Source organism: Dipteris shenzhenensis, chromosome 16 (genome assembly GCF_047967505.1).
Source record: "Dipteris shenzhenensis isolate YYH24624 ecotype China chromosome 16, Dip_SZ_1.0, whole genome shotgun sequence".
NCBI lineage: Eukaryota > Viridiplantae > Streptophyta > Polypodiopsida > Gleicheniales > Dipteridaceae > Dipteris > Dipteris shenzhenensis.
This window is the reverse complement of record NC_141611.1, coordinates 30437630-30451649: the sequence shown is the minus strand read 5'-3', so window position 1 is coordinate 30451649 and position 14020 is coordinate 30437630.

Sequence of the window (14020 nt, the reverse complement as noted above, 5' to 3'; positions counted from 1 at the left end):
TTACTTTTATTTTTTTGAAGTTGGTTTTATTGTCAGGATTTGCTTTAGTCTTTGTTATTTGATTCTCACATTGCGGGTTTTTTAAAACATTCTAGATTTTGACTATTTAAATAGCTAAAAGGAGGCCTTGGAGATTTTTTTTACAATGTATAATAAAGCTTTTATCAATCCATGCTAGCAAAAACTCACCGAAATTAAGATTTTTCAAAAGAATTTACACATATCTTAGCTTTTTTGCATCAATGTGGACTTTCTAGGACATCTGATGGCTCAATGGAAGTCACTATAAAGTTTATGGACTTCTTACTAGTGAGTGTTTATGGAGTCCTTACTTTTGAATTCTCCGGTACAGCTTTGTTTGTTTGTTTGTTTTTTGGGATTGGGCTATTTAGAGTAACAATTTCAATACTTGGATTCACAAATCGCTTTCTAGTTTTGTATGTGCATTAGTATTTCTAGGTATTTGCTCTATGAAGCTTGCAATGCTAAGGGTTCCTTTCACTAGTGCTATAGAGTTGTGATTTGGAAGCTATAGGGTAAAGGTGCTAGTACTATGCACCCTACCTTTTTGCTAGTACTGTTCTGGCCCAAGCGCACTTAACTGCGGAGTTCTGATGGGATCCAGTGTATTACACCTATGGATTTTGTGAGGTTTTCCAAATGTAAAGGCATTGCATGGATAACCATAACGGGGGATATAATTTTTTCAAGAAAAAAAAGACCAAAATTTTAGCTTGGTGAAAAACATATATATCCAATACCAAAGTCATTAGTGGGCTAGTACTATGCCACTTGTCAACTTTAATATGAGGTTGGCACATAAGCATTTTCCCCCCTTTTTCATGCCTCTTTACTGGGTCCTCCCATGGACTAAAAAGGGGGCATGTTGAAATTTGTAAGGCATGCCCCTTTACTAGCCCTTTATCCTAGATAACACCATGTATCAGCACCTAGTTATTGGGCTCTCAAGCGGAGTTTTTCATTTGAACTTGTTGAGAGCGACAAAAGCTACTCTTAGTATACGTTTGGATAAAGAGCTTTATAAGAGCTGGAGAAAAACCCCACTAAGGTTGGCTTATGAAATTACCAGTCAAAGGCAACTCTGGCAAAAAGTTGAGATCGAAGGCAATGGATTGAAGTAATTTTTCCATCATTTCAGTACCAAAGGGTCAGCAATGGGCATGTTCGTTGTGTTGCTGGTAATGGCCATCAATGACCAAGGAAGGTCGCCTTTGCGTCACCACCACTAGATTGGTTGTTTGCTTTTGCAAACCTCAAATCTATTGGGATCATTAATCGGCAATCGATTTGATCCTCCCTCAATGCATTGCCAGGTGATTTCATTAAGCTATAGTTCCCAACTTGAACTCCTCCTAGAATGCCATGCAACCTCACACTCATACCATTTTTCATCTAGTTCTTCCTATTGTAAACATTAGGAATTGTTCCTTGACCATAGAATCATTGCTTTGGAAAGATCGTGAAGGTGTAGGGAATCAGCTTTGGGAGCTGTTTCCAAGAGGAAACCAGGGCTACTAGTGATCGGTTGGAGGCCAAGAGCCAGTTGCCCTAGTATTTAACTAGATCAAAGACTTGCACCGGCTTTTGACCGTCGATGGTTGCAATAGGGAATGTGTCATACATGGCATCGCATGATTAGCAGGTTTTAAGTGTGGGACACGAGAGGCGCTCAGGTGACAACGGGTGCCACTTGTTCTCTAGGCAAACCATTGGGTTAAGCATAGATCTAAGGTTGGAAAGAGTCAAATTGTGTGTGTCGTTCAATGGAAATTGGATCTAATAGTACTCATTTGGCATGGGAGCTAGGTGGTGGATTTTGTAAATTAGTAGGTTAAAGTGGCCATGACACATTATCATTACGGATGGTCGGTGATCAGACAATCTAGATCTGAACTCCACCAAGCCATCATTTTGTAGCTCCCACTGGCAGTGGTAGTGGCTCAGGAGGTTGCAACCAATCAAGTTGGTCATCAGCCCTAATAGAGGAGCATGAGGAGAAAAGGGCTAGAGAGATCTAGACATGGGGGAATGCACATGGTAGACAATGGTGTGGGAATGTGCCCTACGCACCGCTTGATTGAGGAAACTCTTTGTCTTTGTTCGAATGTTTGTGAAACTGGCCTATCTGTGGATCCTCTATTCTAGGTTTAGGCTAATCAGCTGCAACTCAAATATTTTGGGCATTCAATTGGCTACCCATGGTCGATTCCCTCAAGAACTACCCTCTTACTTGTCTGCATAGGCTATGAGCAGTTTGCCCCTCGTAGATGGCCATGTGTGTGGGGGTGTGTGTTGAAAGGAGGAGGGAGGGGAAGGGGGGGAAGCACCAAAAAGGAAAAGATCAAGTTCAATCTCAAAAAGCAAAAGATTAAGTTCAATCTCGAGCACACCTCTAGTGAAAATTCTATAGGATTCTCTCTCCATGCATCATACATGGTCCAAGGGAACCCATAGCCTCTTACTACACCTAGGGCCTTTACACACACAAAGGTTTGCCCACCCACAATTAATGCTAGGAGCCAATCAAATATTATATTGGGCTAGATGAGTGCACCCCCATTGCACATAGCCAAAATTGGGCAGCCTTGCAAAGGTGAGGTGGCAATTGACTGGTGCCCATTATAAGTAATTGCATGGGTAGCCAATAGTGATTGCCCAAAGTTTGCCCAAAGTTGGGCACCCACTCATCCACCAATCAAATTCGAGTAGAGTTACAGTCTTTTGTCAACTCATGTACACACCACGCATATTGTGTGGGATTATGTGCTCTATAGAGGCCCCTATTATTGAGGGTTTACTACCTCCTCATGACGTTTGTACTAACCCATTCCCCAAAGCACGAGGCCAAAGCCTTGTGGATGAATTCATTTCCTTTTCCACTTTGTCAGTTCAAGAAGAAGTTGGTAGTACCATTAGGATTTGGGGAGACAAGAAGAATTCACTAGGGGCATTGTTGTACATCGGTGTGTGAGACCTTGATCCTGTCCCTCAAAAAACAAGGTAGTAGTACCACTATAACACCTATTAGTCCAAATACAACCAAATGCAACCAAATGAAAGGCACTCATAGGACATATGGTTTTGTACAATGTGAGTGGCTCTAGAGGAAGGAAATGCAAATTTTTGATATTAGATAGGGGAAAAGGAATGGGGAATCGGTTGTGTACCAATGTGAGTGCATGTAAGATTTTTTGGTCCAATGGGAGTTGTATGAGTTGGGAGCCAGTGGCTTTTTGAAATGTTGAAGGTAGGTAGTGATCATGTGAGGTTGTAAATGAATCATGCTATAGCTAGATTAGTATAGAGCGCTATGAAAATGTAGGGAATAAAACATGCAATTGCTTTTATCAAATGAGGCAATTGTTACATGAGGTTCTCCCTAGGGGCTTAAAGATATAATCCACTCAATAATCTTTGTACCATGAGCTTACCCTCGGAGCTCGGAGAATAAGCCACATGATGACACACCCAATTGCTTGGACGACACCAAACCTTTTCTCTTCGCCTTCCTGCTACCGTTATTCAAACTTTCAATGGGAAATGTGAAACCCCTATGTGTGCTTCCACCAACTTTGGCTACAACAACTCTAGTTGCACTTGTGGAAGACTTAGTTGAGAGGGTTGGGCTCTTGGTGTGCTTCCACCAACTCTAGCTACAACAATTCTAGTTGCACTTGTGGAAGACTTAGTTTGCTAACCCTCTCACAATGAAAGCCAACTCTTCTCTCACACCCTCCTCTATTCGCTTCTCTCTTAGTCTTGTATGCTAACGTATGCTAATGATGGGCCACACTTGAGTATAGAATAAGAGATCCTTAGATGGTGCCTTGCACTGCTTTTCCAAGTCCTCCTTGCCGTGTGAGGAATAAACCCCAAAGAAAATTGTCATGGATAACTACTCAAGGGCAAGGAGAGTAAAACTTTTTTCTAACTTATCTATACACTCTTGGATCAATAAACTCTTTAGAATCTATGTTTTACCATAATTTCTATTCTATCCACCAATAACATGGATACGTCATCGAAGACTTTAAGTTTGGGTCACTTCTCCTTTTTATTTCTTGGAGCTATGATTACCCATCAAAAGTTAGAGCATATTGATTATAATACACAAATCCTTCAAGCTTATCACTTCCCCCACAAGCTGAAATGTCACCTCCCATGTATAACTCTTCCCCCATTCATTTTTTGCACTTGGCCTTTCTCTTTTTGAATCTCTCCTACACTCCCATATTCCCCTTCACATCTCCACCAATTCTCGTCCACTCTTCCCCTCCACATTTCCTCCACCATCCCACCACCACTTTTCCTCCAACACATTTAAGTTTTGTTCTACCACCATTACTCCACCAACCCTCCTTCTTCCACCTCAACCTCCCTTTTCCACCTCTACCCCCACTTGTTTCACGAAATTCACCCTTTCAAAGCTATTCTTCCTCTCATTTCCCCCCTTCATTACCCCTCCAAATTCACTTTTTATTCTCTCTTTTTCACACCCCCTGCCTTTAATCGAAAACTAAGAACATCCTCTCACACCGGCCTCTTTCCCCTCCATATTTCCCTCTTTTCCCACCCCCATTTGTTTTCTACTTCTCATAACCCCCCTAAAAACACCCTCTCTTTCACTAATAAGCCCCCTCATAGTAATCCTTTCCCCTTCTCATTCCCACCCCCTTTCTTCTCATTTCCCCCTCTTTTTCATCTCTCTTTCCCCCTCATATTCCTCATAATGTAATGTAATATATCTTGATGACTTCTAACTCTAGCTCATTAACTTGATTGTGAACTCCATCATTTTCCATTTGATTTGTGGTGAATTAGAAATTTCTTCATGTTTGGAAAGAAATTTGGTTGTCATTTGCATAATCCTATGGCAAATCATGTTTGATTGGCTAAAAAAGAGTTGTTGAATGCTGTTTTCACATTGTTGAATGTTACCTTGGACTAAAGTTGTAGATTATTTTTCTTATTCAAAAATCATTTGCACTTTCATCAAAGAAATATGGCCACCATAGACCTATATAGGGCCACTACTGCTGTCGCGGAGTAGCTATCTACTCACGCCAGCCCTATTGGCATATAGGCACCTATAAGAATAGGTATGGGGGGCTGTTATTAGCCCCCACATCACCTAGCCCCTAGGTGCCTACTAGAGTAGGCCCGGGGGGGAGGGGTGTTCTCAGCCACAAGCTATTGGATCCTACCACACACTACGCCATCCAGCTTCACACCCTCTCCAGCTCTTGGACCTGCAAGAAAATATAAGAAAACAGCAAAGAATCAAATCTTCGAATCAAGATACACCTCTCTCTCTGAAGACCCCCTTGGTACCCAGAACCTATTTGCAAGCAAGTACACAAACGATGTGAGGGGAAAACGGCATGGAAAACACTTAAAATAGAGGACATCAGATAGCTCTTCATTTTTGCACTATTTTTGCAAACAAATAGGCAGCAAACATTCAGCTTATGGAATAAAATGACTACATGCCGTTGTGTTGAAGATAAATGGGGGAAATAAGCCATACATATTAACATGGCAACCTACTCATTAGGGACACCTGACAAGGTTGCATAAAGTGTCCTTACCAACCTCCATAAGGTTTGCACAGTCCTCATTGAGAGAATAGATAATCTGGAAGCTACAAATATGGCCCTATTGGCTGAGAAGGCACTTGTGGATAAGGTACTCAATGAAATAAAGAAACACAGTGGAAAGATCCAAGAAGAGTGAAGAAAAGAGAAATCCAAAAGAGAAGAATGGGAAAACGACAAGTTGGAATGGGTAGCTACCAATACTAACCTCCAACGTAAAGTACATGCATTGGAAATTGAGGTACATCAAATAAAAGAAATGAATCAGGCCCCAATAGAGACATGCAAGGCAATGGAAGAGCTCAAAGCAGAGAATGCCAAACTCAAGAAAGATATTGCAGCTATGTAGGCCACAATGCAAGCGAATCACGTTGAATTGAAACAACAAATCAATATAGGGGAAGACGGGGGGAAGCCAAAATGTTGGAATGGAAGGATGGTGGTCAAGAAGGGCACACTTGCCCCTAAAAAAGAGATCATCTCCGAAGCACTTGAGAAGGAAAAGAGAAGGACCAACAAAGCGCTAAATGTCTTGGTGAGGGACCTACCAATGGGAGACACTCCAATGGTAGATGCCAAGACACTGTTCACCAAAATGGGGGTCAATCTCACTTGCGAGATAGCCTAGAGGGTGGGTAAGCCTGACACACTTAGCGCTAAAGTTCCGAACAACCCTCATAAGCACAAGAGCGACTTTGAAGGGAGCCAAGATCTACCTAGATGATGACCTCACACCTCTACAACAGAACACCAAAGGGAGGGTACGGTATGAGTAATGGTAGCGAGAGAAGCAAGGAAATGGCCTGCATATAGGGATGGTAGGTTGATCATCTGAGAAAGAGGAGACAAGGAGGATAAATAAGAGAAGAAAGAGAAGGAAGAGGAAGGACTATGACGGTGTTGAGCTCATGGGATGTGTGTCTAAAAGATGGTATTATGAATCTTAAAGGATGAGGATAGCCAAAATCCTCTCTAGAAAAGATCCAATGATACTTGCAAAATCAGGATCTAGAGAGAGAAAGACTAAATATAGAGAGAGATTGTAAGATGCCTCAAAACCCTTGGTTCAACAATGAGTGCAAAGAGGAGAGATCCCACCTCACATATGAGCGGGCTTTGGGTCACCTACATCACCTGAGCCACATAAGATCTTTCGACAGTTGGCATGTCATAAGAGGTGGGCCTTCCTCACACGGATGAGATTGTCATATATTTGTGAGGACAAGACCCGACCACTGGATGGGGTTTCTATTGGTGGGGAAGCCACCTATTCCCATCACTGACCCAAATGTGTGGCACACATATGCATGTTTCCTCTATGATGCCAAGATGTAGACACCATTGTAGTCCTCTATGCTTAGGCCCACTGCTTGTCACCTATTCATCACCACACAGAATGGACAGGATGCACTACATTGATTACAAAATCGGAGAGTGTAGGACCATGAAAGCCTATGAACTGAGTACTTTGCACATGGATAGGAGGTCCTAGCTCTAGTCCTAGCATATATGTTCAATTGGGCTATGTGTCACAGTACTAGTCCTAGCATAGATGTTCAACCGGGCTATGTGTCACATCTTCCCACTTGCTTGGAGCACCACCACTATTGTGATGATACACAAAGTCAAGGACCAGAAAGTCAGGGAACCTATGGAGACTGGGAACTATACCCTCATGATTGGCCATACTCTGGCCAAGATTTATGGATCATCAGTCTTAGCTCAGCAGTCATATAGAGGCTCGGGGGTAGTAGGCACTAGGACAGGCAGGATTCCAGAGACAGCATTCTACCCTAGATCACATCTTCGCTCGGAGGGTCATTGAGGAGGCAAGATCTAGACAACAAAAGGTCTACACATGCTTTGTAGACTTTTGGAAGACTTTTGTCATTGTCCCACAATTCCACATAATTAGGAGACTACAGGAGCTGCAGATTCTAGAGACAATGGAATGGGGAGTGATGAGCCTATATGAGTCAATAAGAGGCAGAGTTCATGCCCCAAGTGGTCTATTGGATTGGGTCAAGAATATGATCAAAGTGAAGTAGGGCTTCCCCCTCTCACTGACCCTTTTTGGGCTTTACATTAATGAGATCACTTCCTTCATAGACCGCCTAGGAGGCAAAGGATCACCATTGGTCAATCTTATGATATAGATATTGTTATATGATGATGATTTAGTCCTTATCTCATTCTTAGCCGAGGGACTATAGAGACATTTGAAGGCCCTAGAGGTATTCTCTAGAGAGAGAGACTTGATGGTCAACCTTGGGAAGACCAAGGTTATGGTCTTCAACACCTCACATCTAGTGCTTTGTCGACTCAATTTCACCTATTGAGGTGAGCCAATGGAGATAGTGTAGTCTTATAGATGTTTAGGAGCAGTCTTCCACAAGACCCCTTGTCACTATGACACATGTAGCCCATGACGACTCACATTGGGGTAGGGTGCTTTGGCACGATTGGAGAGACTATGCTTCCAGGCACACTTTCAAGATCCACTGGCAAAGTGCTGGCCCTTCGACATGCTAGTGCAATTGACTACCATCATGTATGCAGCACCCTTCTGGGGTTGTGATCTACCAGTAGCATAGTGGAGGAGATTTGAGTGGCTACATGTCTAAGATGATTCGAAGCAAGCCCTCGGTCCTGCATGAGATAGTATAAGCAGAGTTTGCCATGACACCACTACAGAGAGTGATGTCATCTTCTTGACAATGGCATTCATTCATAGATTCTATGACACCCCCCTAGAGACTGTCAAGACTCATCCTAGAGTCATCCAAACAACTAGCCAAGAGCAGGCGGACACTTGGTATTGGACAAACACAGACACAAACATGAAAACAAAAACAAAAACAAACACAAGAGTGGGTAAGAAGGGGAAATACAATTTACTTCAAAGACAATTTATTACATCAAACTCAAATTCAATTTAATAAAACTATGAAATGACAATTAATTACTTAAGACGATTATGAAAAGACACACAATTTGAAAAAATGATGAAGAGTGTCTTTATAGTTTATAAAGTACTCCAATTTGGAGAATTTTGCTCTCCTCCATCAATGAATTGCGCTCATCTTGACTTTTTGTGGCTACCAATTGCACGTTGATCCGGACTGCACAAGCTACATTTAGAGAATTCACTTGTCTTAGAAAGGGCTATATTTTTTAAGTCCAATTTCCAAATCTGGTTAAATGTGGATGTGGATAGGCTGTGATAACCATGTTGATTAAGAGAAGTGTTGACCTCACGCATGACATCTATCTTCTTATACACTTCAAGTATCACTTGTTGTGTCTCTCTAGAACCATCCTGCATGGTTCTACTCTTGTGAGGCATATGCTAAGAGGAACACATTAGTGCTATTAAAGGTTAGATTTTAGAGAAATCTCCAAGTTGACTAGATTGGTAGCAGTGCCATGCCAAACATCCCTTTAGCTACTTGAACATTCAATGAGAATGGCACTGGTGCCAATCTCTTTTTTGACAATCATCACAAAGAGGATCACCCACTGAAGGTTACATTTTAGAGAAATCTCCATGTTAACTAGATTGGCAGCATTGCCATGCCAAACATCCCTTTAGCTAAGAGGTGACATAACTAGATTGGCAACAGTGCCATGCTAAACATCCCTTTAGCTACTTCAACCTTTAGGCTATGGCGGAGCCATCCACATACTCTCATGGATTAAGAATGACACTGGTGCCAAACTCATTTGTGACAGTCATCTCAAAGAGGAGAACATATGTGCCAATCTCATTTGTGACATTCATCTCAAAGAGGATCACATCAGAGCCAATGACATTTGTGCTTTGAACATAACTAGATTGACATCAATGCCATGCTAAACATCCCTTTAGCTACTTCAACCTTCAAGCTAGAGCCATGCACAGACTCTCATGGATTAAGAATGGCATAGGTGCCATTCTCTGTCAGAATGGCACTGGTGCCAATCTCATTTGTTTCATTCACAAAGAGGGTCACATCAGTATCCACTAAAGGTTAGATTTTAGAGAAATATCCATGTTAACTAGATTGGCAACAGTGCCATGCCAAACACCACTTTAGCTACTTCAAGATTCAGGCTATTCTCTTTTGTGACAATCATCACAAAGAGGATAAAATCAGTGCCCACTAAAGTTTAGATTGTAGAGAAATCTCCATGTTAACTATATTGGCATCAATGCCATGCTAAATATCCATTTAGCTAAGAGGTGACATAACTAGATTGGTAGAAGTGCTAGTCTAAACATCCCTTTAGCTACTTCAACCTTTAGGCTATTGGAGAGCCATCCACAAACACTCATGGATTAAGAATGGCAAAGGTACCATTCTCTATGAGAATGGCACTGGTCCCAATCTCTTTTGTGATAGCCATCACAAAGAGGATCACATCAATGCCCACTAAAAGTTAGATTTTAGAGCAATCTCCATGTTAACTATATTGGCATCAATGCCTTGCTAAACATCCCTTTAGCTAAGAGGTGACATAACTAGATTGGAAGCAATGCCATTCTAAGCATCCCTTTAGTTATTCAACCTTTAGCCTATGGGGAAGCCATCCACAAACTCTCATGGATTATGAATGGCACATGTGCCATTCTTTATGAGAATGGGACCAGTGCTAATCTCTTTTGTGACAGCCTCACAAAGAGGATCACATCACTGCCCACTAAAGGTTAGATTTAGAGAAATCTCCAATTAACTATATTGGCATCAATGCAAGTCTCATCTGTGCTTTGAAATATCAATGTTAACTAGATAGGCATCAATGCCATTCCAAGAGGTGACAACTAGATTGGCAGTAGTGCCATGCCAAACATCCCTTTAGCTACTTCAACCTTCAGGCTATGAGGGAGCCATCCACAAATTCTCATGGAACAAGAATGGCACCGGTGCAAATCTCAATGAGAATGGCATTGGTGCCATCTCTTTTGTGACAATCATCACAAAGAGGATCACATCAATGCCCACTAAAGGTTAGATTTTTGAGAAATATCCATATTAACTATATTGTCATCAGTGCCATGCTAAACATCCCTCTAGCTAAGAGGTGACATAACTAGATTGGCAGTAATGCCATGCTAAACATCCCTCTAGCTACTTCAACCTTTAGGCTATGGCAAAGCCATCCACATACTCTCATGGATTAAGAATGGCACATGTGCCATTCTCTATCAGAATGGCACTGGTGCCAATCTCATTTGTGACAGTCATCTCAAAGAGGAGAACATCAGTGCCAATCTCATTTGTGACATTCATCTAAAAGAGGATCACACTGAGCCAATCACATTTGTGCTTTGAACATAACTAGATTAGCATTAGTGCCATGCTAAACATCCCTTTAGCTACTGCAACCTTCAAGCTAGAGCCATGTACAGACTCTCATGGATTAAGAATGGCACAGGTGCCATTCTCTATCACAATGGCACTAGTGCCAATCAATAAGAATGGCATTGGTGCCAATCTCTTTTGTGACAATCATCACAAAGAGGATCACATCAGTTCCCACTAAAAGGTTAGATTTTTTAGAAATCTCCATATTAACTATATTGTCATCAGTGCCATGCTAAACATCCCTCTAGCTAAGAGGTGACATAACTAGATTGGTAGCAATGCCATGCTAAACATCCCTTTAGCTACTTCAACCTTCAGGCTATGAGGGAGCCATGCACAAACTCTCATTGATTAATAATGGCACAGGTGCCATTCTCTATCAGAACCAATCTCATTTGTTTTAATCACAAAGAGGGTCACATCAGTATCCACTGAAGATTAGATTTTAGAGAAGTGTCCATGTTAACTAGATTGGTAGCAGTGCCATGCCAAACACCCCTTTAGCTACTTCAAAATTCAAGCTATGAGGGAGCCATCCACAAACTCTCATGGATTAAGAATGACAAAGGTGCCATTCTCAATGAGAATGGCACTAGTGCCAATCTATTTTGTGACAGTCATTCACAAAGTGGATCACATCAGTGCCCACTAAGGGTTAGATTGTAGAGAAATCCATGTTAACTATATTGGCATCAGTGCCATGCTAAACATCCCTTTAGCTAAGAGGTGGCATAACTAGATTAGCAGTAGTGCCATTCTAAACATCCCTTTAGCTACTTCAACCTTTAGGCTATGGGGGAGCCATCCACAAACTCTCATGGATTAAGAATGGTAGAGGTGTCATTTTCTATGAGAATGGCATTGGTGCCAATCTCTTTTGTGATAGTCATCACAAAGAGGATCACATCAGTGCCCATTGAAGGTTAGATTTTAGAGAAATCTTCATGTTAACTATATTGGCATCAGTGCCATTCTAAACATCCCTTTAGCTAAGAGGTGACATAAATAGATTGGCAGTAGTGCCATTCTAAACATCCCTTTAGCTACTTCAACCTTTAGGCTATGGGGGAGCCATCCACAAAATCTCATGGATTAAGAATGGCACAGGGGCCATTCTCTATGAGAATGGCACTGGTGCTAATCTCTTTTGTGACAACCATCACAAAGAGAATATATCAGTGCCCACTAAAGGTTAGATTTTAGAGAAATCTCCATGTTAACTATATCGGCATCAATGCCTTGCTAAACATCCCTTTAGCTAAGAGGGGACATAACTAGATTGGCAGTAGTGCCATGCTAAACATCCCTTTAGCTACTTCAACCTTCAGGCTATGAGGGAGCCATCCACAAACTCTCATGGATTAAGAATGGCACTGGTGCCAATGTCATTTGTGCTTTGAACATAACTAGATTGGCAGTAGTGCCATTCTAATTATCCCTTTAGCTGCGTCAACCTTCAGGCTATGAGGAAGCCATCCACAAACTCTCATGGATTAAGAATGGCATAGGTGTCATTCTCTATTAGAATGGTGCTAGTGCCAATCTCTTTTGTGACAGTCATCATAAAGAGAAATCTCCAAGTTAACTAGACATCCCTTTAGCTAAGAGGTTGAATAACTAGATTGGCAGCAGTGCCATTCTCAACATCCCTTTAGCTACTTCAACCTTTAGGCTATGGGGAAGTCATCCACAAACTCTCATGGATTAAGAATGGTAGAGGTGCCATTCTTTATGAGAATGGCACTAGTACCAATCTCTTTTGTGACAGTCATCACAAAGAAGATCACATCAGTGCCCACTTAAGGTTAGATTTTAGGTCAACACAAAATCGGGGATCATAAGCAATGATAGATCATGGATGATGGCAGTCCGAGAAAGTCCACGAGTCCATCTAGCTTGCAAGATTTTCTTGCTCGTGATATCACCTAAGAAGTGGCCTCCTACTAGCCCTCCATGTGCCTCTACTAACATAGCTTTTTGCTCATGGTCTTTGACACACCTTCTAATTACGTGGTCAATACCTCTTCTATACAACACTCCAACAATGATAAGGGAAGGTCTGCTTTGCAATACTAACTTTCTTCTTTGATCCCTATTCAATGTTTCTGGGATTAGTCCATCAGTAAGGAAAAATAACATCTTGTCATACTAGTCATTTGCAATTGGCATGGGCTTCGACTCTTTTGTGCCTATTGGCGTTGATGCATCGGCTTCTTGTACAAATTTGGCTACTTTGAGTAGTGTGTTGAAGGCTGCATCAAGAAGGTTGACCGGAGCATTAGAGGAGATGGATAGGGACGTCTTGTGCTTTGCAGTGGTGGTGTTAGAGGCATTAGATGAGTACTCGGGCAGTGTTGTCCAAGGGAGGGGAGGGTGGGCAACTTGTTGGGTGGGTTGGGCAGGATCTAGAGGAGGCAATAATGGAATTTTGGCAGGGGGCATTAGTATTAAAGAGGGTGATTGCTTCGTTTTCCTCTTCCTTAGTGACTTCCTCGCGGTAAGGCTACATGAATTGTTTCAAAATTGCTCACAAGGACTCAAGTGAGTCTTGGAGAGCCTGTAGCACCCTATTGAAGAGGATTATTATGCCAAGGGGGTGGTAGGTTGTGGACTCATAGGCCACAAGGTGCCCTTGAGATTGGATGGCAGAGGCTCGGTGATAGGTCTGCATCCAATTGATGTCTACATGCATATTCTCTCTCTCTCTCTCTCTCTCTCTCTCTCTCTCTCTCTCTCTCTCTTTCTCACACACACACACACACACACACATGCACACGCACACACACACACACACACTTACTATTCCCCAACCCCTCTTTCAATTTATCTCCCTAGTATTTCCCTCTTTTCACCCACTCTCCATTCATTTCCCTTGTATTTCTCTTCTTAAATGTTCCCTTATTTTCCCCTTTAGTGTCTTACTCTATTTATTACTTTTTAATTTCATTAAAAAAAAATTTTGACTTATTTTTTTCTTTATTTCTTTTATCTTCCCCTATATTCCATTTTATCCTTATTTCCTTTGACCCTACTTTTGTTGCTCTTTCCTTTTGTTTTTTT